This window comes from Meleagris gallopavo, chromosome 1 (assembly GCF_905368555.1).
Source record: "Meleagris gallopavo chromosome 1, MGAL_WU_HG_1.1, whole genome shotgun sequence".
Classification (NCBI taxonomy): domain Eukaryota; kingdom Metazoa; phylum Chordata; class Aves; order Galliformes; family Phasianidae; genus Meleagris; species Meleagris gallopavo.
The window spans coordinates 146,324,220-146,352,168 of record NC_139404.1 but is presented as its reverse complement, the minus strand read 5'-3'; the positions used below and the strand labels follow the sequence as shown (position 1 = coordinate 146,352,168).

Sequence of the window (27,949 nt, the reverse complement as noted above, 5' to 3'; positions counted from 1 at the left end):
AACAGATTAAATATACCTGTCCTAGCAGAAACATCCACTGGGAGTGGGGAATAAGTGAATGACTGCCTGGCAGGTAAGCCACAACACCTTTTTTTTTTTTTTTTTTTTTCCCCCCACAATTTTTCAAAAATACGTCTGGTAGGATTCAGGTTCTCATTCAGACATATAAGCATAGATGTCTGTGACAGAGTTATCCAAGTGAATAGGCTCTTGATTCTTGATCAAAGATCATCAGGTCAATATCACTAGTGAAATTTAGAGAACTGCATTGCTGACTAAAAATACATTTCTTTTTTAAATAAAATGAATAGCCTGTGTTGGCTGAAGGTTGTGTTAAACTTGCTTGCAGAAAGCATACTGCCCTTTGAAGAGACTGAGTGCAAACAAAGAGGGAAGGCAGAAAAAAGACCTAGAAGAGACTTTTACCTTTAGGATTAAAAGCTGCATTTCTGATAGTGTCTTATAACACTACAAGAGCCAATAAATGTCTATGTGAGAGTAATTAAGTTCTAAATATCACTGCTTTTACTGTATACCTGTTTGTATGTGTGTGTATGTGGCAGAATTTCTCTGTAATTAACGCAGTAGATAGATTTCCAAAGAAAATGTCAAGGTTAACACTTGTCAGAGACTCATACTGTCTGACCAAATTCTTTAATATAATATAGCATGCCTGAAAGGTGTAATGTTTAATATCAAATCTACTTATTTGATGATAATTTAGAAATCTTGTGTAACATTAACTAACAGAGTAGAAATGGTGTGATGAGCAGGACTAGGGAAGTAACCCTGCCCCTGTAATCATCGCTGATTTGAATACTGTGTTCACTCTTGGGCACATCAATACAGAAAGGACACTAAGGTGCTGGAGCAGATCCAAAGAAGGGCAACAAGGCTGGTGTAGGGCTGCAGAATATGCCCTACAAGGAGAAACTAAAGGAACTGGGGCTGTTTAGTCTGGGGAAGAGGAGGATGAGGGGAGACCTTATTGCCCTCTTCAAATACCTGAAAGGTGATTGAAGCAAGAGTGGGGTTGGTCTCTTCTTACTGGTGACAGGTGACAGGATAAGGGCAAACGGCCTCAAGTTGCACTGGGAGAGGTTTAGGTCGGATATCAGGAAACACTTCTTTACAGGAAGGGTTGTTAAGCTCTGGAATAGGGTGCCAAGGAAGGTGGTTGAGTCACTAACCATGAATGTCTTTGAAAACTAATTGGATGTGGTGGTCAGGGACATGATTTAGTGAGGGTTTTTGTGTTTCAGGTTGCATGGTTAGGTTGCGGTTAGACTTCATGATCTTGAAGGTCTTTTTCAACCTGTGCAATTCTATGATAATATGTACAGTACAGCAGTCTACTTTCTTTAAGGATACTGATGAAGTACATTACACACTCAAACACATTTTGGCTTTAACAGATATCCCAAGAAGTTTCTTGGAGTCCTTCTTAGCTGCTTCACCCACCAATACAATGAAAACAAAGTAAGAGATGCAATTTTTTGTCAGCAACCTCATTTGAACATCTACAGTGTTGAACACATGAGTTCCTAGATGGAGCTATGAGAATTGTCCCTTCTGCTGAAAGCTAGATGACACAGAGCAGCTTGCACATCCACACACTGAGAAATATACAAAAGGCTTAATAAAGTGCACGTAAAACTTCTAATGTGTGATCCTCATTTTCCTCAGGGTTTCATGTGGGGTGTCTTGGATAGGATAATTATTTTATTAAATACTAAAGGTTTAGAACAACTTTGAAAGTTATATGGAAGTGGTGTTTTTAAAATGTAAAAGCACAGTTTTATGGTTTTGATTCCAACACACTGCCTGAAGGCCTGTTGGAGTTTGCAAGTCTTCAAGGACTGCTGGGATGATGATGGAAGGTTAATGTAGCTTAACCTGCTACATTCATGTCTGTACAGACATTTGGGATTCAGGCTGTCTTGAAGGGAACTGAGTAGAATGGCTGAAAATAGATAACAAGGTACTTACCATTCAAGAAATAAGGATGATCTGGGATTATCGTTGTTTGATTTTTATATACCAATACTCACTAATGTTTTGTTTGGAAATGTAGATCTACTCAGATAGTTAATATTTTGGAAGAAAGTAGCTTTGGCAGGTTGATAGTGAAATATGATATCAAGGTTAAAAAGGGGAACAAAAGTTTTTAAAGACAGAACTCCAGAGACTAGGAAAAAAATACAAACATAATCTTGGAAGGAAACGATTGAGATAAGAATTACTGAAAAGATTGAGGAAAAGTGAACAGGGAGTTTGGAAAGGAATTTATTTATCTAAGTGAGACTCCAGGGACTGACTCTCCCATAAACACTGCGAGAACACAGCACAATATGCCTCCTCAGGACTTTATTCAAAGCTATTATTTACAAAGATTAACATAATATGAAATATTAGAACTCTTAATTTAAACGCCATCATAATATTTCCAGAGAAAAAGTGTTTCTGTTCTGTTGTATTTTACATATTATAAGCAACAAATGCTGCTGGATTTTTCTTGTTTGATTCTTCCAATACATTTCTTCATTTCTTTTTTTTAATGACTTTTGTTCATAATTCTGGTGTCTCAATGCAGCAAAAACATTTCTCTTAAATATTAAATCAAACTAAATCTTTCAAAATGCCTGCACTACAAGGCACAAAATTGCTATGCATGAAAAGCTTTTAACAGTTTTCTTGCAGCTAAAAGATTATTATGGTTCCTTAGAGATTCTCATCATTTCAGAGATTTAAATATTTCTGAGGCTTCAGTTTTTCAGATATAAAATCCAAAGGAAGACTTTCTCATGTAACAGTTGTGTAGCCCTCTGCATAACTTACAATCTATTTTCTCTGTGCAGGCAGAATGTAGAAGTATCAACTTCAAGCTGAAGTGATTCTCATTTTGTTTCTGAACAAGATGGCAGCTGTCATAATAATCAGAAGTATTGAATCCATATAAAACAATTGGCTGAATAGTCACAAAAGTTTGTTCTCCAAAATTTGTCAGTGTTTTTCATAGTGAGGAATAAAGCATCTCAGTATAAGTGTTATCATGGAGCTCAGTTTAGGATTTGCACATGTTATTGGAGGCCTACAAAGGCGTTCAGATTTCTAGTATATTTAAAACTTCTAGGGGAAAACAAAACAAAACAAGCAAACAAAAAATAGAATGAGAGATCTCACATTAGACATTGTATTGATTGTTTCTTTAAGTTGAAAATTAAATCTCAGAAGGAGATAATATTTTATTTCCTAACAAACTGAAGATGCGCTGAAAATATTTCCAAAAAGTTCTAAGTACTCTGAAGCAGTAAAAAAAAAAAAAGATAAAAATAGGTTATTATCTACAATTTTATCACAATGTCCTTATATCATTACTCAAAAGCACTATTTCACAGTATCAAAAATATTATTATAATTTGTCAAGAAAAATGAAAATATACATTACATTTCAAAAGATAAATCACAAATATTTCCTTCCTTGTCATCTCGGTCATCTTTTCAGCCAAAGTGTTTACAAAATGGTAATTATATTTTTTTATTATTATTATTTAATTGGAGCCATAACAAAAGTCTGTGCAGCCTAAAATTTGCAGTATGTTAAGGAGAATATAGATACATGAATAAACTACTTTACTTCAATGGAGGATGCTCCGTGTTTAAAGATGCAAAGAAATTATATGTTTGTCTGAATCAATTTAAATTTACATAAGATGATATACCCACCTTCAAAGATTTATGTTCCACTAACAATTAAATCGAGGATATTCAGGACACTGAGATAGTTTCTGGAGTAGATATCTTCACATGTCATTCATAGATGCTCAAAGTGACATCAGATTTATACCTAATTATATTATACCTACTTTATATACCTAGAGATGTTTGTGACAAAAGGGTTTGCACTATATTCTTAAATACTTTTCTTAGCAAAAATAGCTAGGACTAATAGCTAGGCTAAGCAAGGGCACCACCATAACTCAGTGAATGTCGAACAAAGAAGTACTGAGGCACAGAAAACTTTTTTACTGAGTTTCATCATGTTTCTTCTTAGAATATTCTATTTTTTTCTTCATTGAGAGATTCAGTGTTTAATCCTGGTCCAGTGTTACCAAAGTGCTACCAATAAAAACGAATCTTGGAAAGGTTTCTGCAAAGTCAACAATGACTTTGTTATTTGTACTATCAAAGATATTCCATGTTTCATATAATCAAGGGAAACATAACACATTAGCATATGCTTGTTCTTTGTACCTTAATAAAGGATTTGAAGCCAGTATCTGGAAAGATTTCTTACTTGCACCATGATTTTATGTTGTTCCAAAGGGACTGATCTTTGATACTATTAATTTTGCATAGTTTCTGTAACAGTAGCTATTCTATGCACATTTACTTATATAATGATTAACGACGCTGATAGATCTGTACTGGCATTAACTTCAAAAAACTTCTAGTTTTTATTATTTTGGTTCTTATTAGAACTGTTACAGCAATCCAATGAGGAAAAATGCACTGTAAACAGGACTCTCATGCTTGTTGCGAATTTGAATATTGAAGATAACTTTTCCAGCTTTTATTAGGTAGCTTTACTATGACTTCCTACTTGTTTGTCTTTTCAATTTACTGAGATACTCGGGGATGCCAGTGTGGCTTGATGATCCTTAATAAATCAATTCACACTCAAATTTCACAGCACAGGAATTTACTATCTCACTGTCTGCAGTCTTTCCTAAGTAGGTATGCTATTTCTTCAGTTTCTGGGTTTTAATTTCCAGTCATCTAAATAAAAAATTCCTAAGACTCCAGGTTCAGGTTTAAAGAATTTCTTTGTCTCCTGTGAGAGCAAGACTGATCCTGAGTACTCTGTCAGATATAGACATGTATGACAGAGAGTGTACAAGATACTGATGCTTTAAATACTTAAAAGTACTGCCCTGAAAACAGAGCCTTTAGGGAAACAATCACTGAGTTTGTTGAAGAGTAGTTTTTGCTGCCAAGATACCTACACAATTACTGAGAATTATACTGTCAAAGTAAGGGGAAATTCACATTATTTGAGACTTCAAGCAAAACCAGACAGTATATATAAAACATGTAAATGAAACTCCGCACTGACTTCTTGTTACATGCTGTATACTAGAACCTGCTTACAGGAACTGTGAGGAGATATAAAAAAGACTAATCTTTGTTAACTAGCTGCAAAACTTGCAGAAATAACGCAAACAAACAACAATAAAAAACCCTCTAAGCAAATGTACTCACCAATTCACTGTCTTCCTCAAGGTCAATATGATGGTTTGCAATTTACATATTTTATATTTTAAGTATCCATAAAAGGTTTCTAACAATATTTTCTTTTTTAATTATTTGTATTTTTGGGTTTTGAGTAGTTCTGTAAAGATCACATTGGAGCTTTTTTTTTAATTTAATATCAGCAATATGTCTGTTTCTTTTTTGCTTGTATTCTTGCAAGCAATATAAAGGCAGTCTGGCGCTTTGATAATTTTTTTGACGGAGTTGTTTATAGAAGTTGACAGACTTTTTTATACTAATACTTTTGTGTTCCTGACAACAGGAGAGTCGACAACGTCTGCAGTTACAGCTTTTGTATTTACTATTAGTGGGTGTTTTGTTTCTTATACATGGCATTTAAGAGATAATGGAATCCGCTCAGCTTAGCAAGTTGACTTTGTAAAATCAGTATTTTCATTATCTTTTGACAATGCTTTTTCACGACAGTGCTGGCAGGCAGCTAAGCAGCTGTTTGCTCACTCCCCACACACAGTAGGAAGGGGGAAAGAAGAATTGGGGAAAAAAACAACAAAGTAGATCTCATGGGTTTAGATAAAAACTATTAAGTAAAACAGAAAGGGAAGAAAAATAATATTAATAGTTATAATATATATTTATAAAATATCATGTAAAGCACTGGGACTTAAAGAGTTAATGCTCTAGTTCCATGGACTGCCTATTTTCCGGGTACCTGCTTCTCAGAAGAGAAGTACTACTACATACCCCAGAGTACTCCGTGTTTCTATTTCCCATTCAGAGGGAAAGATAAAATTGCTTTCAAGTAACAAGGCTGCCTTTTTTTTTTTTTCTTTCTTTCTTTTTTTTTTTTTTTTCATCTTGGCAGTGAGTGCTTCCCAGCTGTCTTGCCTTTGGCTTTAGGATAAGGCCTTCAGTTTTGGACACTCTCATTTTATTTGATTTATTAGCCCCACTTCCAGTTATATTATATTATGTTATCTTGCATTCCAATATCTTATTTAGTAAATTAACTTTAGATAAAGTTAATCTCAGGTAACTTAAGCTACACAGAGCTAGACTATCTCAGATAAGCTAATCATATATAACTATAATCATGATGAATCATGGAATCGCTTGTTTGAAGATACCTTAAAGATAATCTAGTTCTAATCTTCCTGACAGGGGCAGTGGCGTTGCCACCTGGGCTGCCCAAGGCCCTATCCAAGTTGATCTTGCAGTCTTCCTGGGATGGAGCATCAACAGCCCCCTAGGGCAACCTCTCACTACTTTCTCTGCAAAGAACTTTCCCCTGCCATCCAATTTAATATTCTCTCCTTGAGTTTAAAACCATTCCACCTTGTCCTATCATTGTCTATATGAGTAAAACATTGATTCCCCTCCTTTTTACAATCCCCAGTTTACTCAGTGAGTTCTCCTCACAGCCTTCTCCAGACTGAACAAGCCCAGCACCTTCAGCCTGTCTTCATAGGGGAGGTGTTCCAGACTTCTCATCATCTCTGTGGCCCTCCTCTGGACTCTCTCCAACAGCTCCACATCTTTACTGTATTGGGACCCTATAAGAAGCTGCAACAATTTTTGGCTCAAAGGTTTTTCAGCAGCACCCATCTGAAACATGACCTGCTCAACAAGCTTCTGTGGTTAATGGTTACCATGAGCACAGTGGTAAGAGAAACACATGCGTCTGGGCAACAAGAAGAAACCCTTTTGGCTGTTGGAGTGGATCCAGAGAAGGATTACGAAGATAATCAGAAGGCTGGAGCACCTCTTCTATGCAGACAGATTCTGGGGCCCTATAAATCACAGCCTCCCATCCCGTTTCTGGCACTGCAACTTTCACAAACATGCACACAGAAAATATACTACTTCCATCCAAGAAGGTAACTGGAAGCAAGGTTTAAGACAAAGAGTGTAAGTTCTGCCGGGGACAGTATGAGAAAATGAGAAATTGAAATGTCCTTGGTTTCATACAGAACTGCTCAACAACAACTAAAACATCGGTGTGTTATCAACACTTTTTCTCCTAAACCCAAAATGTAATACCATACCAGACACTAGGAAAAATCAACTGTCCTAGCTGAAAACAGGACAATAATTTTACTGTGTTGATTAAAACTAGTTTAGCACCTCTGTGGAGTGTTTGCCTGAACATTTTTTCTTCCAGTAAAAGAATTTCAATTTTATTTGAAGTATTTTTGTTTTCATCTGCAGAAAAGAAATGTGAACTATGATGTAAAAAACATTTTATCTTTCATCATCTGAACAGAAAGCCCTCAAGCATATAAATTGTATTTTCCTCTTATGATGATGATTTATAGTTGTGGTTTGTGCCTGTTTCCCTGGGGTTATCCAGGTGTACATGACATCATGTACCATTATTTGCTCAATATATTTGGAATTTTTAGTTTCTTGCCTTAAGTAAACATTCAAAAGGAATCCAGAAATCACTTCTACCTAATTTCAACTTAAATAAAGACACATTTCTTCATTGAAATCTAGGAATGAGGAATTGTGATCTAGAAGCTTGCTGCAGCATAGTATAATTGCTGAGTTCTGATGAAGAAATTGAAGCTGTTAAAAGCTTATTCTTTTGTCTGTTAATTTTTCATTTAAGCATTGTTACGAGAAATAATCTGGGCGTCATTCAAAAGCCAAGTATAGTTATTACAAGCAAATAGAAGTTCTGCTTTGTGCCTACGTTCAATTATCTATCAAGACACATGAAATCAAGTGTTATTTCTCCCTATTTTAGCATTTATAATAACGTCACTATTATCAATGTCTAAAAATAAGCAACAGCAACTTAGAATATTTTAAAGAAAATCTTATCCTCTTTCACCTAAGTTAAGGTTCCTTTCTCTGTTTGTCAGGTATATGGTTTGCTTTTTATTGTAAAATCTACCACTTCAAACTATTCTCCTTGGGAATCAAGATTGGTCTGTAAATCCCAGGAAAAAAAAAAAAAAAAAAAAAGATTAAATATGAATGAATAAGAAAATAAGAAGCTCATTCCTCTGCCAAACAGTAGAACAAGTACTATCCATAATTGCTGTTTCAAATTATGTCTGGAACTTTTCTCACAATTTCTTTAAAGTTGCCTTAAAATATTTCCTGTAGTTTTAGAGCAGTTAAATCTCTTTAGCTTTAATACTATCCATGAAAATATCCAAATTCTTCTTCTATGTAACTTTATGATTTTTGTACTTACTTCTTTTTTGATTAAGAAGATGGGTTAAAAAATAAAACTAAATACATTCCTCTCTTCCTTCCATATTTTTTTATGAGCAATGGCATCCTCTAGTAAAAAATCTTAAACTAAGTAGCATGAGAGAGAATTAGCATGTTAAGAATTTGATATTAAACTGTGTTTTATATTTATTTTTTAAATGTTCTTAGACACCTAAAATTAGAAGAGAGTGATTTTTTTTGAAAAACCAAGGAATATTTTTCTCTCATGTTGATGCAAAAACCCAAGGAAGTATTTTTTAGCCCAGTTGAAAAAATTAGAAGAGTGACAGGAGCAAAGCTAAAAAAATAAACCGTTTTTTTTCCCCATCACTGATGATTATGCAGATGAATTTTTGAATACAGTTACAAGCTTTTTAATATACAGGAATCTGCAGTATGGCAGTGCAGTCTTAAAATTTTTGATTTTCTTGTTAAGGGGAAAAAATTGGCAAGTGTACTTGAATGGAAAGTTAAACCACAACAAACCTAACCACCAGCTATTCATTAGTTTTTATCCTGACAATCCTATTATTCCTTAACACAGTTTCCAGGATGATAAAATCTGAAAAACTGTGTATAATCCCCTGAGGCTAAAATGGTCCTGATAGCTTGTGTCCACTATTCAGATTTCTGTGATAAATGCACCTTTACATGAAAAGAAATGATTAAGTATTTTAAAGAAAAAGGATAGTTTCTTCCCAAAGCTAATTTTTACTCAGGAAGAATCCTTAGAAGGAAGGGTGGAAGGAAGGAAGGAAGGAAGGGTGGAAGGGAAGGAGGGAGGGAGAGAGGGAGGAAGGGAGTGATGGAGGTAGGAAGTGAGGGAGGAAGGGAAGAAGGGAGGGAGGAAGGGTGGAAGGAAGGGTGGAAGGAAGGGAGGGAGGAAGGAAGGGTGGAGGAAGGCAGGGTGGAAGGAAGAAAGGGAGGGAGGAAGGGAAGAAGGGAGGGAGGAAGGGAGGGTGGAAGGAAGGAAGGAAGGGTGGGAGGAAGGGAGGAAGGCAGGGTGGAAGGAAGGGAGGGAGGAAGGGAGGGAGGAACGAAGGAAGGAAGGGTGGAAGGGTGGAAGGAGAGGTGGAAGGAAGGAAGGAAGGGTGGAAGGAGAGGTGGAAGGAAGGGTGGAAGGATAGGTGGAAGGAAGGGTGGAAGGAGAGGTGGAAGGAAGGAAGGAAGGGTGGAAGGAGAGGTGGAAGGAAGGGTGGAAGGAGAGGTGGAAGGAAGGAAGGGTGGAAGGAAGGGAGGAAGGAAGGGAGGAACGAAGGGTGGAAGGAAGGAAGAAAGGATGGGTGGAAGGAAGGAAGGGTGGAAGGAAGGGAGGAAGGGAGGAACGAAGGGTGGAAGGAAGGGAGAGAGGGAGGGAGGGAGGAACGAAGGAAGGAAGGGTGGGAGGAAGGAAGGAAGGGTGGAAGGGAGGAAGGAAGGGAGGAAGTAAGGGTGGAAGGAAGGGAGGAAGGAAGGGAGGGAGGAAGGAAGGGTGGAAGGAGAGGTGGAAGGAAGGAAGGAAGGGTGGAAGGAAGGGAGGAAGGAAGGAAGGAAGGGTGGAAGGAAGGAAGAAAGGATGGGTGGAAGGAAGGAAGGGTGGAAGGAAGGGAGGAAGGAAGGAAGGGTGGAAGGGAGGAAGGAAGGGAGGAAGTAAGGGTGGAAGGGAGGAAGGAATGAAGGAAGGGTGGAAGGGAGGAAGGAAGGAAGGGAGGATGAAGGAAGGGTGGAAGGGAGGAAGGAAGGAAGGGAGGATGGAAGGAGTTTTTTTTTGTAAGAGGATTAGGGACTCATAGATTTTTTTTTTAAATAGATCAGTTGCTTTCTTTTAATCTTTAATATCACTTTTGTGTTCCTGCTTAATTCTGAGAGTAATTTCCCTCTACTCCAAAGTATTTACTGAGAGAAAGAGAAGGAGACAGACATTGCTAAGCCATCTTTTGCTTTTCCAGTCCTCCTGGGAAATGTATATTGCCCAAAGCAGATAAGAAAAAATTGTATTCAGATCTTTTGTTCCATTTACCATAGTATCATGCTTGCACAATTTGCTGGACAGCATAGAAAACCAAAACCCAGGAACATCAATTTCTTTACATGTCATGTTACAGGAAATTTAATAATACATTTCTTATCATCATTGGAAAATAATACCTTAACTGCCCATTTATTTTCTTTGATGTTTTCACCTATATTTAACTGATTTCTCATCAGTAATAAACTGCTACAGATTGAATGCTACTTAAATACCAATTTGCGATCTGTCAATCATGAGATACTAGTTTAGGAAATTGTTGCATTTACTACTTAAATTAACCAGATTGTTATTCTTGTTATCCTTTGTAGGAGGGAGTAGAGAGAATTTACCATTTCTACAATTCTATTACCACTATCAATTTCAGTATGCTCAATATGTTCTTTCTCTACACAAATTGTCCTTTTTGTTTCACGTGATATGTTTGGCAAGTGTTCTTCTTGACTTGCTAGTTTTTCACTTAATTTTAGTGCAAATAGAAGAGAACAGATTTGTTGCCACTGTCAAGAAGTGATGGTATAAGCAGCGACCTTCTGACCAAATTTAATTTGGTGTTATGACAAGACTTAGAGAGACGAACTGTTGAGAGGATTGCTTATGCAGGTGTTTAGACCATTTGGCTATTGAAAATGTTTATTCAGTTGTAGAAAAGAAAGTAATGTATACATCATCAGTCCACTTCCCCGGTGTTCGTGACATAAAATTTAATGCACTTTTGTCACGGAGTTAACTAGATCAATCTATACCCGAGACAGGAGGGCAGTAGGCCTGTGTGCCCCCCAGCCCCCAAAAATGAGAAGGAAAAGGGAAAAGGGGTAGGGAGTTGGGAGCTAAGTTCAAGGAAAAAAAAAAGAACAGCAGCAACGATCTAAGGAGGAAAACTTATTTTACTATGATATTGAAATGCAACATAACACAATATAATACAATCTAATTGAAATTGAGACAAATAAAATAAAGTAGGAGAGACAGTTTCTGAATCTGAGCAAACCTGAAAGCTTGGGACAGCTAGGAAGAATTCTCACACACACCCCCTGCAAAGCAGTAAGAGAGAGCAAGAGAGAGGAGACCAGCTCCCATGACTTCTATGACATACAGGGACAGGTACCTGAAACTGGAGCATTAACACTTGAATTCCCAGTGCACTACATGATCTTATGATGTGGAAAACTGAAAACCAAAAATCACAAAACCATGACAACTTTATGTGCATTTTATAATTAGAATTATCCTGCTCCTTCTTTGCTTTTCAGAATCAAAATACAGTAAAAGGGGCATTAAGTTTCATATATAAACCTTTATTTCCCTGCAACTCAAGTGTAATCTTAATATCTGACGTATTTGAGCTGTTTCAGGTTGGGTATAATAGACATAAAAATCCATGACTATATTCCTTTTTAATTATTGTGAAATAGAGACATTTTGATAAATGATGATAGCAAGGAATGTAAATGTATTGCATAGCAACATAGCACTGAAATATTATAAAAAAGAAGCAGCCAGCTTGATTGCATCCAACTCAGTCATATATCTCAGTAATCATACACCTCTCACACTAGTGAGATTCATATCACAAAAATAAATGCTTTAATGTTCTGTCATTTCCACGTGTTTAATTTATACCCCATTGTAGTCTCACATTTACTTTGATAAAAGTAAGGGAGACAGGCTGAAAAAAAAAAGATCTAAAAGAGTAATTCCACATGGAATATGAGACATGCTTTTTTTGTTGTTTTTTTTTGTTTGTTTGTTTTTGTTTGTTTTTTGTTTGTTTTTTACTTTTTTTCTGTGTTCCTGAATGAATTAATATTGCCTATTTCAGGGAAATTAGCGAAGTCAGTAAAAATTCAAATATAAGTATGGTTCAAGTAATCAGAAAAAATTATGGCTGATAAACGATTTTTCTTGAGCATAGACAATGCGTTTTCAAAATATGACATGAGTCACTATAAGATTAAGGTAATTAAATCCAAGCAGAAGTACTAAAATAATTTGTTCTGAAATTTTTGTCTTCAGAATCAGCAGCCAGTTTAATGAGTTTATCGCTACATTTCTCTGAGGCAACAGCAGCATCCAGTGGTCAGTGAGGGTTGGTCTAGCTGTTGCTGCCTTTGAACTGGAGATGAACAATACTGTCTTTTTGTATTCTAAGATTTTATTCTACTATGTACGAAGCAGGCGTGATTTGAGGAGGCAATATCAGCACCCTACAAATTTTAACTGTATGACTTTGAATATATCCTGTACAGAATATAGTTCTTTCATTCCTCTGTGGTATATATAACATTCAAGGACATGGATAAAGTCATCTGGGAGAACTTTGTGGATTTCAGGTATATGTTCACTGAGAAGTAGGATATTTAGAGCTAAATAACATAAATAGGTGGGTAAGAACCAGTCCCTATCTATTTAAAAGCTATCAGATGAATTGGAAATGCAATCTAGGGGATATCAATACCTACTGTAGACAGAACGGCAGTAGTCTTTACAGAACTTAAGTGAGTTATATCTCTATTATTTTTGGTGCTGCATATATGCTTCCTGAGTGGGAGGGGGAGGGAAGCTCTTGCTTTCATGTGCTTACAAAGTGCTACAAAGAAAAATTATGAATGTTGGCTATGAATAAAACATAGTAGGGAGAAAAACAGATTAGTTTGTCTTTAACAATATTGTATTAAGAAGATTCCTCCATGTAAATGGAAGAAGCATACTAAATATGTGATTGGTTTTCTTTGCCTTAGCAGTATTCTATTTTCAGAATTATTTTTCTTTCACTAATTTATATATTAACATGTATAAGCTGCATAGCTTCTCTACAAAATATAGCAACCCATAGTAGGCTTCTGGAAATGTCTTGGAATAGACTCTTTTCACAAATCAAAGATACAGCTTCTGCAGAATGTTTAATTAATTGAGTCAAACAATATCTAATTGACAGTTTATGCATTTTATATTCCTTAAATAGCATTCTTCTACATACAGAAGGCAAATAGCATAAGTGTAAATTTAACTGCAAGAATGATAGAGCATGAAATTAAAAAATTATATTCATTTAATGGCAATATTGTGTATTCATTCCTATCTATCAATAATAATAATCATAGCTCTCTATTTAATATTCAAAGATGAAACATTTTAAAAATAAAAGATAACTTAGTAAGAGGCCGTGAGTATTGCGAACGTGTATGCTTGTCCATCAAAGAAAGGCAGGAATTAATTTTAGCCATCTTTTGTACACTCCAGTTGAATATTAGTATGTTTACAGATTACTTTTCAATTCACTTAAATGTTACTGCCTTAGATATTGTTTTGTTGTTCTTTTTTTTTTTTTTTCCCTATAATTTTAATGACACTTGCCTTCAAAATTATTCTGAACCTTCTCATGCCACCATACAGAGAGAATGAGGGTGGTGAGACAATGGAACAGGTTGCCTAGAGAAGCTGTGGATGCCCCTACACCTCCCGTGGAAGCATTCATGGCCAGTCTGGACAGGCCTTGAGCAACCTGGTCTAGGGGAAAGTGACTCTGCCTATAACAGGATGGTTGGAATTAGATGATCTTAAAGGTCCCTTCCAATGCAAACCATTCTATGATTCCATAACACTGAAACAACTGAACAAGTATCAGAAGAACCAAAGTTAAGAATATAAAGATGACACCAAGCTCTGTGGTGCAACCAACACACACGAGGGATGAGATGCCATCCAGAGAGACCTAGATAAACTCAAGTAGTGGGTTCAGGTGAGCTCCATGAGGTTCAACAAAGCCAAGTGCAAGGTCTTGCATCTGGGTTGAAGAACCACCACTACCAGCACCAGTTGGGAGATGAAAGAAGACTCAGAAATGCTTTTCCAAAATATATAAATAAATAAATAGATAAATAGATAGATAACCATTTCAGCCTCAATACTTATGCATTTAAATTAAAGATAAGTGGCTTTGATTTTCTTTGAGCTACATATAGTAAGATTTTCTTTGCAGTGCAAAATGGATGTGAAAAACTAGTATATCAGAAGGTTATTATTTTATACCAACTAGACCATCACTTTTCCCATTAAGTAACTTCATACATTACAAAATAAAATTATTTTTACTTTTTCAAGGATATCATTCCAAACTGTTTTTTCAATAGGCTGCTATGCAGGCATCTCAAAGCAAAGATGTTTTACATGTCTGCAGTCTTTTAATGCAGGATACTCTATTTTTAATTGAAAAATACATCTTTTAAATAACTACTGCACTACATATGATTGAACCTAGAAAATATGTTACAAAAATCTTCAGCGATTTTGCTTATTTTTTGAAGAAATTAGTAACTAGGCCTAAGGAGAAAGTAAGCAAGTAACTAGCAACCCACAGATAAACAGATAGACAATTCTATGGGTTCTTATTCATATAGATGAGAAGGTCAGGGCTTTTTCTATAGAGCCTCAAAGTAAGCAGACCTCTTGCTTTTACTGTTTCACATTAGTCTTAGTCTTCAATAAGACAGATTAAGCATTCAAAAACTGCAACTTTTACATGACTTGTGGCTAATTAAATTATATTGCAAAAAATATTAAAATCTTCAGCAGAGTTGCAGAGGGAAAACAACATGCAGCATCAGCAGAAATGCAGAATTCCAATCTATAGGAGTAGTCTATATTTTCTGCTTGAGTAACCTGAAACAGCACAGTCTTTGCATATCTTAGCCATGTTGCTTAAAAAGTCATAGTGTTTCTTGCTTGTTAAACAGGAAGTATTATGTGTTGTAAAACTGGAAAGTTGTTACCAAGTTAGAAGCATTCATTGTTGTGAGCTTCACAGCTTTCGTAAACTGGATTAGTGTATTAATGGATGAGAAGTTTAGTATGCTATGTTTTTCTATTTTATTTTCCTGTGTCAAGACAAGATTATTTTGTAAATCATGTGAATTATAAAACTGATGTTTTATTACTGATCCCTTGCTATTGGGGATCACAGTTGAACAGAAAAGCAGAACGTTTAACTTTTTTTCACAAAAAAATAACTGATTCTAAATGAATCTATTGGGAGTTAGCTTGAAACAAAAGGTTGTTATTTGTGCAGCTGAGCATGTTATTTTTTAATGTGAACTGAAGGTAAAAAATAAAGCTAATATATGAACTTATATAATAATTTTAATTGTATCATTACTATTAATTATTCACACGAAACAATTATATAATAAAAATTGCTATACACAAGTTTCACAGTTCTTACTTTTGTATGTGGTACTGCTCTAATCTTTTCTATGTATTACTACAATGAGTCACAAGCATGCCAAGTTTTTCACTGAAAGCAGTGTAAGATTTGCCCTGAAGGTTTCCTCTTTTTTGGTCTTGAACCCTTTCAACATCATTTTTTATATGCTGCTAGCAATGAGATACCACTTATACCAATCATAAATATCTGTCATGTGCGGATTTGATAGCTATTAGACCTGAGGAGCTGGAGTTACAACAGGATTTCTTCCTGGTAAAGGGCTGGTATGGTGAGGAGTGTACACACAGCAGTTCTTTACAGTGTTAGTTTTTACTTTCTAAATTCAAAACGTCTGTTTATGTGTCCAAGGTGTGGTATAAAGCTTTGGTTCAGAAACAAAAAAAAGGTGATGATTCCTAGGTGGGAGATGTGAATGTAAGGTTGTGTTTTGCACACAAGGTTCCAGATTTTTTTAGAAAGAAGAATAGAAACTGGGGGAAACAAAATATTAGTTAGACAAGCAGGCTAAGTGTTCCTAGTGGGGAACCAGAGCAGTGGGGCGGAGAAATCTAATCCTTCTACGAAGATGAGGAGGGTTTATTTCTTCTCAATGGGGAAGCATCCCCCATCACATTTATTAAAGAACAAGTGAAGAAGGAGGCCTATGGACCCACTCCCAAGAGACAGCAGATATATATATCAAAAAAGTACATGACATAAACCTCTCAGTAGTTCTAATAATTCCTCTGTGCAGTGATTAAACCCCTAGGGAAGTATTATTTCTGTGTTTCATTGTCTCTCATGCTTTACAAAAACTTATAGATAAGTTAAAGAAAATATGAAATGAGAAAACCTTTTTATTGCTATTAGGTTATTAGCTGTGGTAAATTATCTGTTTTGCAGAGATAGCTTGCGACAAAATAGTTCTGCAGTTGCACTTCTGAGGGGAAAACTTTTAAGGGGAAAACTTTTAAGGAAAGACTGGAATTCTTTAATTAAGCAATTTGTTATAGGGAAATTCATTACACAGATACATTCTAGATAGAATAAAGAATACTTAATCTCTTTCAAAACATCCAGGCTTGGAGAGAATCTGCAACTGAAGTCCTCTTTTCTTCCACTTAGCAATTCAGGTAAGCGTCACTTACCTTATGCTTAAAAGAATTTAATCAAATCTGACAGTCGTGCGGTAGTGTTAAAATTCAGGTTCAAATATTAATTATAATTTATTTCACAGCAAGAATTCACATACTTTAAAAAGCATTAAAAAATATAACATATAAGTATATTAAATTAATTCTTCTTGTGGTATTTGTATAATAATTCATTAGCTAAATGTATACCTATTGTCAACTCTTATTTTGTTCTGATGAATCTATAGTTTTACATTGCACATCCTTTATGTGAATGTACTTTGTCACAAATTATTTCACCAAAATGAATTTTTTTTTTTACTACATTAAAATCACATGAAATATGAATGAGCTCAGAAACTTGCCATCAAAACTTTCATATCTAATAGGAAATTTTTATTGTGCTAAGTAATATAAGGGTAAAATGTTCCAAATTATGACAGGTGTTCTCACTATCACATAATAGCAGATGACAAGCTATTTATGTCATAGAAATCAAGTCACAAGCATGTATTTTGGCCATAAAAACTGTCAGTTCAATTACAAAAGAATGCTCTTGAAGTCCATAATACAATACATTTAATTATATAATTACTCCCAAATATAGTTTAAAGTTTTAAAAATAATCATAAAACAGAGCTCGTAATGAATCTACAATTTGATCAAAGAAAACACATTGTAATTTTAATGTTCTGCTTATCAATTTTTCCTTTTTCAAACATCTTCTCAATTTTGATCAAATACATGCATCACATAAACAACGCAAACTGACTTAGTGTAATCACTGCAAAAATTATACCTGTGTATTAAAACATTTATATTATCTTTTATAATTGTTCTCCTTGTCCTCTTCTCAGAGTTGCATCTGCTGCACTTTATTGAACTACACTGGAAAATAACCTGTGGCAACTGACTGTCTCTCACATAAGCAGATTTTCACTTTGTTTAGCCAAGACAATCTCCTAGCCCCGTCAAGATTTCTGTGCAATTAATCTGGGTGCTTCAGCTTCTTATCTAGGAGTTATCTTGTAACTGAGAATTCCTCATTTGCTTGTTTGTTCATTTTACAGAGATGCACTAGATGCTTTCTCTTATGCCTCTCCTCCTTCCTTGTCAGTATTCCCTACAGATATTCTTTTCCACTTCTTCATCACTATAATGTGGCATCCATTGTTTGTATATATTCCCATGGAGGATGTAACTAAGCATCTTCCTCCTCATTCAGACTGTTTACTTTTAAAACATTTTCATAATTTGTAGATTCAGCAGCAAGTCCATATGACTGTTATTCAGATTCTCATCAGGTAGCTTCCTACTTAAATACAGCTTGAGATTTTCCCTTGTGATTCATTCAGTAAAAATCAATACGAACTTTTTTCCTTTCTTCTTTTCATTCTGTCCTTCAAAATAAGCGCTATATCTTGGCATTTTACTTTTCATAGTATCTGAATTCAAATTTAAGTTAGTTTTCATTAAAAATAGAAAGTTCATGGTTCTCTGAAACAGAAACTGTACAGAAATTTTGTATGCATGTAATTGATTTATAATTTCTTATAGTACTTTTATTTCATTATACCATTTTTAGTATGTTCTCAGTTTAGTACTGTTATATTTAAGTGGACTCCTGAGAGAAACTAAAGCCATTCAGAGTGATTACAAGGTTACATTTAATATATGTTATGATTTGCTTTGGATCTTTTCATGCTATAAACAAAACCATGCACATTCTTCTTGTCACAAAATCAATCTCGTAATTTATCTCATAAAATGAAAAAAAGCATTCTGGAATTAGGTACAGTTTTCAATCCAAAAAATTCAGAAATTTATAAAGTATAATTTCTTATTTTCTTGTCCTAATTGTGATTCTGCTTCAGAATTAACACTCTGTGCATCAAAAGGATACATATCCAAGACTTCTGCATATTTTACATTCATTGCAAAAGAGATAAATAGATACTTATAGAACATCAATAATTTGATCCATGTAGTATTGATTTTCATTTGATTGATTTCCCTTTTGATGTATTTACTTATCTCCCCCAATTATAAAGGGAAATTTGAATAAGACTGAGAATTTGAGATAGAATTTGAAAGTACATTATTTGGTGATGAAAAATGCAGATTTTTAGTTGGAATAGAATGGGTAACACTGAAGATACTCAGTATTTGAGATAATTACTTAGCTACTCAATTTAATTATTGCAATCCTAGTTGTAGTACAGCCTTACTGATTTTCAGGCTATGGTCACTCAGCAAACAATTCTTACGTCTTGAGTAAAAGGACTGTTTTCCAGATTCCGTTATCCCTTATCAGATGGCACAAAACATTCTTATATCATAAAGTAGGTATTTCATTTTCTCTTTTACTCCCAACTCTGAATCCCTGCCTAATTGTTCTGTGAATCTTAGGTTGGATTTACAATTTAAATCAAAATTTAAAATAGAAATCTGATCTTGTCTTCTAGATGTTATGTACAAAGGAACAGGTTTTGTGGAAGAGCACAAAGCAGATAGACTGGAGGTAGGTAACTATAACAATATCCTCTATGGTAAATCAGGATGGTACTTTTTCCTTCCTGTCAATTCAGTAATGTTCCCATCTTTGTCCCATCCTCTCTTTCCTGATTCAGTTGGTGTTTAAGTGGCAATGTAATCTTCCTCTGAAGTCTCTGTGGAGTCAGGCTTAAGTTATACCATCTGCTAAGGACTCATGTGCTCTGGGCAGGAGCAGATGCTCAGCTATGAGTGAGATTATATAAGATATCTATGGATTTCACATGCCCCCAGAACAATTCAAATACTGTACGTTTTTATTTATTTATTTATTTATTTATTTATTTATTTATTTATTTATTTTTAAGATTTTGTGGCTTGTATTTAACCATCTGAGTAGAAGATAGTATGTTTATCTTAATCTGTCCCTCCTTGACTCCCCTCTCTGAAGTAGCTGGTATTTTAATTATGTATCCTAGTTCTTAAAAAAATAATAATAAAAAAAAATGAGAACCTAAGTCTTCTACAGCAATTTTTTTTACAGTTTTGTTTCAGACATGAAATATTAAACTTGCAAACTACCCAATAAATAGCAAAATTTTACTGACAACTTTGTTGTATTTTATTGCTGCTACTAAATTATTGTGTTAGCCATGGCAGAAAGGAACAGACATACATAAGTGGACACATAGAGTTTGTGGGGCTAAAGATTTATATATCCTAACTAGTTTTTAAATGCCATGCAAAAACTGTCATTCTCAGAAGACAGATTTGTTCTAGGGAAATTACCCCAGGTTTCAGAGTATAAAGAAAAACAGACAAAACTGGTTCTGTTATTACCAATTTATTTGTAATTCATATGATGTTAAAAGTTTTAACAGTGCATTCTGAAGGTTGAACTTCAAATGATGTTTGAAACCATTAAAGAAAGTATGCTCATTCACTGCAGTCAGTGGATGTTACATCAGAATTTTAAAAAAGCCTTTTTATGAGATGTTTTCAGTATGTCTAGAACTGGCATTTATTTAATATAATTTATGGGCCCTCAAGATGATATTCTTCTGATGTAATCTGAGTTATTAATCACTGTGCCCTTTATAGCTAATAAAAAGACATTTATCTGACCTAGTTAAGGATTATTCCTGTGTTTTGATTTATATGTGAGGACTTTGTTGAATTGATTATACCTTCGAGACAAAAACAGTGGTCTGCTGAGGTAACATCCTCAGCACTATTTTTTAATAACAGAATGCTTAGTCTCTCAATAAAGGAGTCTCAGTCCTCTCAGTAAAGTAGTCCTCCTTTAAAAAGTTTTTGTTAAATAAAAACAATAGATACATGTTTAGAAATAGAAGACAATTAGTTGGAAAATTTGGAGAGGGAAGGAATAATTTGTACTATTAAGCTGTTTGAGGCGTATCTTTAATGTTCTTTTTTTCTAAGATACAGAGTTTGCTATATGATTAATTGTAATACTTGTAAAGCAAAATTGCCATTCAAAAATATTGAAAAGCAGAGAAGCCTGTAAAACTATCTCTATGGTGTTATTTTCTAGAGTTCAAAAAGATACCCATTCACTATCTGGTATCTGAACAACTGACTAACTGGAGGTGCTATTAGACAAAGAAACAAGCACATTCCAAAAAGTATTGCTATATATTTTTAATGCAAGTGATAGCATGAGTTCAGTAAAATTTGTTGACAATTTGGTCTCATGGTTGGTCAGGGCAGTGCTGTGGGGAGCTGGAGAAAAGTCTGGCTGTGTCCTCACTGGGGCAAGGACTGACATGCCTGGAGGTTAGTATATAGTCCTGGGCTACAGCAGGGTCAGTGAGCCGTAAGGGAGGCTGGGCAGGATGAGTGAGTCTTGCAGAGCCCTGACAAAAATGTTCTAAGTCACTGAAGCTGACAGTCGCGCTCTGGAAATTCCTTATTATTTCTGTGTATCAGAATCAAGACCTAAAAAATCTGTTCCTCAACTGGGCATTTGTAGTAGATGTCTGTGATATTGGGTGTGCTTACTTCAATAGATTCACTTTGAAATGATGCTGCTGAAACCAGCAGCTCAACCTAGAACAATATTGGTGGTTATTATGATCTTTTGAAAATCTCTTTGACATCACAAAACTGACAGGAAAAGACTACTTGTGGAAAGAGAAGGAAGAGAGAGAAGCAGGGAAAGAATAAACAAGCACTAAGGGAATTCTACCCACCCTAGATTAATACGTGACTTGAGAAGATTTTAGGAATCATAACACTGACAAGATGAGAATACACTTTCTTATCTAAACTCCAGTGAACTGTATTGTTTCTTTAGGTTTTTGTTTGTTTGTTTGTTTGTTTGTTTGTTGTAGCATTCTGGTTCTCTTTTAATTTATACTGTTCCACTTCATTCAGATGTCATAGGTCCACAGGAACATTTTAGGTGCCTCTACATTCCTTCTGTTTGGCAACATCCTTTACTACATGACTGCAGCCCCTCTCCAAATGGAAAGATGGATGTACTCAAAGATCTTGAGAGATCTTCAGGAGAACAAGTGAGTGTACACAGTTGCGAACAGACTCCTTGCTTAGACCTTCTGACAATCTACTATAATGCATTCATTATACAGGATACTTGCACTTGACTCAGTGGCAACAAATAAGCACTGGGAGCCACCAGAGAAGCTATAAATGAACATACTAGACATGCTTAGGCTTAATTTACCAGAAGTATATGTGCCTGTCCTAAGTTGTCTTACCTGGAGGACCTAGGCAAAGGTGTCAAATATCTTAAGACATATAGCTGTGGTTACTTATGTCAGTCCAACCTTTTTTTTTTTTTTTTTTCCCTCAGTGAACATCTAAAATCTAAGTTGGAGGCATAAGTATGAGATTTTTCTATGTCTCTAGATTATTTGTGTCTCTAAGAAGTTTTAAATTCTCCTCGCATATTCTTTTTTTTTCTTTTTCTTTTTTTTTCAGTTTAACAGAGAGTATGAATAATTATATTGCAATCTTTTGATTTTTACTATATAGATATTAATGTTTCAGTCCCAAAAGAAAGGGAAGCTAATCTGTCTGCAGATATGTAGTCACTGTAACAGTGAGTTTGTAGTATTTGATGATACACAGGAACACAGGTTTTTTCTCTAAAGATTCCTATTTATTAAGTCATCACTAGCAAGACTGCTATTAGAGTGAAAATTTTTATGGTTACAACTTATCAAGACTAGACTTATGACATATTATAGGCATGTCTATTTGTAGAATTACCAGTACAGAAGCAGAACAGATCCCAGGATGGAAGACAGAATGACAGGTACCAGTAAAACAATCTCCAAAAGAAAATCAACCACCAAATACAATAACTCAAAAATAAAACAATTATCTAAAAGAAAGCTGGCTACTGACGGTTCAAGAGTAAACCAAAGAATCACCAAATGGTTCAAGACCCAAACAATTGTCAGACAAAAAGACTAACCACCCCAGGAATGGGCCCAGAAGAGAGAGGAACAGATAGTAATTCACTTCAGAATTGATCCATTGGCTGGGCATTGGTTGGCAGGTAGTGAGGACCACTGTGTGCATCAATTGCTTTGCGTGTATATATAATAACTATTATATAATAATAATTAGTAATAATTATTAGTAATAATATATATTATATTTTGATAATATAATAATAATAATATATATATTATATGTATATATATAATGATTGGCATCATTGTTATTGCTCTCCTTCTTTTCTGTCCCTCTAAGTAGTTTTTATCTTAACCTATGAGTCTATCTTTATTCTTTTTTTTTCTGATTCTCTCCCCCATACCACTGGGAAATGAGGGGGAATTAGTGAAGGGCTGTGTGGTATTTAGCTGCTTTCCAGACTAAATCACAACAGTCCTTGTTGTGCCTAGTGTGGGGCCTGAAGAGTTGACACAATGACAGATCTAATCAGAATATATTAAATTAAAACTGTTTTAAGTGGTATAGTAGATTAGTATCTGCTGGTCATAATGCTGATCTTTTCATTTACAAAGTATTTTGTTTTGTAAGTTGTTTTCGTTAACTCCAGCTGCATTCTTATTCTTATTCTTACAGAAGTTCTACTTTGGGTAAAAATCAGACCTTTTGTATATCACTGAGACATAAGAGGGAGTAGGACACCACTGCTTAGATAAACAAAACGTGCTGTTATTTTTGGTCTTCTTCCTGAGGCAGCCAATAGCAAATATTTGTTTCAACAGGAGTTAATTCTTCAAGTTCGTTCCCACTTTCTCAGGTAATAAATTGTTCTTCCACTTCTCGTCTATAATCAATACAGTGGTATCTTCAGGATGCATCTCATATGAAGTATTAAGTTGCTCTTCAAGGTCTCTACTTCTCAGTTTAAATTTTCGAGCTGGTAGGCTTCCTTTTGTCTGTACTTCAGCTGCCATTCTAAGTCAGAACTTTCTTATAGTCAACTGCCACCGCTTCTTTTAATTATGAAATATATTATCATTTGTATAGTCTTATGCAAGGTTTTGTTTTCTTTGTGGCTTATTTATGATGAAATTTTATGCCATCCCAGTTGGACTCAGAAATGACAAGGTAATGGAAATTTTGTGGTTTTTTTTTATTCTTATATAAGTCTAATTATAGCTACTTAAAATATTATCACCATTCTATTCTATCAACATCACTCTCTTCCCCACAATATAATTTTTTTTTTTTAAAGTTTATATGAGAATGGGGAGATTGACTTCAACAACTCACAGTAGTGATCTAAATCACTAATGACAGAAACTTAATTTAAGAATTCTTATGGATGACATGATACCAGATAAGTTTATTTTGTCTCTTCCTCAATCGAATACTAGTAATTACATCATTGATTGATAGTTGACAGCTGCTGTATCATTTTTACCTACATTTCTTAGGCTACAAGATGGATTAGTGTGCAGTACAGAACAGATGATGGTTCTCTGCAAAAAAATGTCATTCGTCATAGAATTATAGAATGGTTTATGTTAGAAGGGACTTAGAAGATCATCTAGTTTCAACCCTCCCTGCTTGGGGAGGGTTGATATCCACTAGATCAGGCTGCCCAGGGCTCCGTCCAACCTGGCCTTGAACACCTCCAGGAATGAGGCATCCACAACTTCCCTGGACAGCCTGTGCTAGTGTCTCATCACTCTCTGAGTAAAAAATACCTTCGTTTTGATGCAGCCCAGAATACCATTGTACTTCTGAACTGCATGTGCATGCTGCTAAGTTCATAAAAGTAGGAAAAGTACTCATTTCTGTTACCTTAGAGTCTGACTCTTTACTTTTAGAATGCAGCTTTGAGATGTAAAAGACTAATCATTATTGGATAGTAGCAAACCAGTAAACTGAACAGTTAATTAATAAATAAATATAACTACTAATTTATATTTATGTCAATTTGCATATTATAATACATTATGCATATTATAATAAATTATATTAGTTATTGCTTTAAAATCTTGCAAGTGGTCCACAGTTACAACTATGAATCTGTCAGTCTACCTCCCAAGATAGCTAGTAAGGAGTATAAATCTATCACTGTACTCCTCCATCACTCTTTCAAACATGGACCTTATGGAGAGTCCATCAGGTTGTCCAGGAGGTTTCCCCCTGAGATCACAATGGTTTGGATCCAGAACTACTTACCATCACTGGGTATCCATTCTCCTACTGGAAATCAATTGATGGCTATTGTTATAAACATGAGTGCATGTGGCATAGGTTGTATGTAAAAGGGACATGTCAATATATGGAACATTTTTCCCCTACTTTCCCACACTGTGGATGTTGACACATCAAGTAATTTCCTTGGTTTCCCTCATAAGCAATTCCTTGATATGAAGGGGAGAGGCAAAAGAAAAACAAATAGTAATCCTATGAAATGAGAAACTGGAGAATAACTACTAAGTACCATAAGTGGTAATCTGACTACAATGAGGAAAGGCTATTTTGTCAGAAAATCTGTTAGAATACTCAGGATCAAAATGTGAGAAAGATAGATATCTGTCCATCATTGTCAGTAAGGTAATTTCCTAGCTTATTGAAGACTCTCCATTCAAAATGAACAAAGCAGGAACTTAATAATTTTGGTTTAATATCTTCATTGCTAATCCGTTTAGGGAAGAAGAGATGAGCAAACATGATGTATGTGCTTTCCCCTCTGTTAAACTACCATTCAAACTGTCAAAGTAACTTATCCATTCTGCAAAATTGAAAGGCATGTGAAATAAAACACATGCCCTTTGGCAAGTTCAGAATTCTAATTGTTAACTTTCACTGAGAAGAGAAGGAGGAAGAAATAAAATCCTAGAAATATCAGAGATACTTCAGAGTTATTTGATTAAAAGCATTTTCAGTGCATTCAGGCAAAAATGTAACATAACTCAGACCCTTACTAAAACAACTCAGAAACCTGTAAGCATGGAATCTTTGTCAGGTTAGCCTCCAAATCAAATCTAATTTTGACCATAAGATGATTAATTTGTGAATTATATAGCAGAGGCAGCGATGCCAGAGTATGCTTTTCTTCGCATTTGGATTTCAGATACACAGATAATCCTGAAAAAGAAATCAGACTCAAAGAAACAGATGTTTAAAAATTCTAATATAAAGAAAGCAGTGTAAAGTATACAGCATACTTCAAATACAGGTATAAAATATAGGCGCAATGCAATGACACAGTGTTAACTGAGGTCAGGAACGTGCCACATGCCACATCCTCTAGCTACTTTGGACCAGAACTGCTCCTGTCTGGCTGCCTGTGATCAGCCCTGCACCTGGTTACCCAACTTTCTCCTCACACTGAGAGGGTGTACCTGTCACTTTCCTGTTTGGAGGTCCAACCAGTACCAAAGCTGAATATGTATTCTATACACATAAAATAGGAACTTGACCTCTCACAAAGTATGCCCCAGCCAAAGCCTGCTTTCAACAGGGCTTAAATTAAATATTGGCTAGGCATCCATGATCCATATTCTCCATCTGGAAGAGACATAAGTTTACTACTGAGACAATGCCTGCACAGCACAAGCACACATATATTCACAGATCTTTCAAACCTGGTACAACCCTTCTATATGCACTCCTATGTGGATCCTAGGCTCTTATAGCCACTTGCCATCCAGTCCATCTTCAAGTTCCCTGCAAACATGCAAGCACCACTCTCTCATACACACCGCATTCACAAGTACCCATACACATACCACTAAAGACATACTATCCACCTGAAATCCCAGCCTGGGCCTGAGACCCCTGCTACTTGTTAGCTAACCCAGTTTTAAGTTTTCTAGTGAATAATACATACATACAGCTCACAAACACCAGGCTAGGGATAATATAGAGACTCAGACATCCCCCTAGAAGGTGGAACCACGCACATGGACTGCGAACTTTGGTCCTCCTCCAGCCACTGGTGCAGAACATTTGCCTCATTCTCACTAATCCACAACAGTAGCTGGTTTGGGAAGACACAACTCCCATCCTAGTGACTGGGAACAGAAGATCCCACTCACTCCAGTAGCTGATGCTACAACCCCACATGCTCCAATTTCTGGCACTAAAGGCCAGGAGCACCCACATTCCTGGTCTGACTCCAGTAGCTTGTACTCATGCTGCACATGTTCATTCATGCCAGACCCCCAGTAGCTTGTTTCCTTCGCTGGTTTCCTAATGTCTTACTGACATTAGAACTCTCACTTACTCCAGTAATTGGCACTAAGTAAACCTACTCAAAAACAGACATAGGTCCCATCAGTAACTGATACTGAGACTTTGCACTCACTCTGGTAGCTGGCACCACAAGCTAGGGTACTTGTTCCACAACCTAACTCCAGAAGCCAACACTGACTTTCACTCATCTTCATCCATATCTCAGCAGTAGTTAGCATGCACACACAGAGGAATGTGTGATACAAAGTGTTAAGATTTATGAGAAAGATAGAAGATAGAACAGACTGCATGGGTTGGGCGCAGGGTTCAGTCACATGAGCATACAGACCCAAACAATTTTACATGCTACCAACCCTTCTTTATTTATCCTCTTCCTTCTTCCCGTTTCCCCTGTACATCTCCCTGTGATTTTGCAGAGCTCTGCATTTTCTGCATTGCCTTAATCTGGACCTCTCCTGCACTGTCCGTGGCCTTATAAGCTGCAAAGTCCAAGCTGATCTTTCTGAAAGTAGTGCTTACTGCAGTTTAACAGAATATCCACTATATGGTTGGGAGTTTTGTTTCTTGCCATTGTCTCCATTTTTGCTACACCAAATCTGTGTCTCAGAATTTTGTTTATTGTCCCCCTTTTATTGCTTATCATGTCTATCCAGAAATCTTCAGCTAGACATTCCTGTTTGAATCAACATTCTTACATTTTGTCACTTTCCTGGACAGGTTTGTTTCCCATCACTTTCTGTCTTTATTATTCTTTTGTTGCTTTGGAAACTATACTTGATCTAATACCCTTAAAGATACACACACTCTCCTTCTACATACTAGCTGTATAAAGGTCTTACTGGGCTATGTACCTTCACTAAAACAATTAAAAAAATCCTTTAAAAATAAATAAATAAATAAATAAATAAATAAATACATACATACATACATAAAAGAGAA

At 35.5% G+C, this 27,949-nt stretch overlaps 1 long non-coding RNA gene across 1 annotated transcript; it reads left to right on the top strand.

Annotated features, from left to right (window-relative positions):
- On the top strand, window positions 1–27,949 carry LOC109365125 (uncharacterized). The gene is made up of 4 exons (XR_014880869.1): window positions 1–73; window positions 16,788–16,840; window positions 19,306–19,361; window positions 21,731–27,949. It is a non-coding gene; the product is annotated as an uncharacterized LOC109365125 (long non-coding RNA).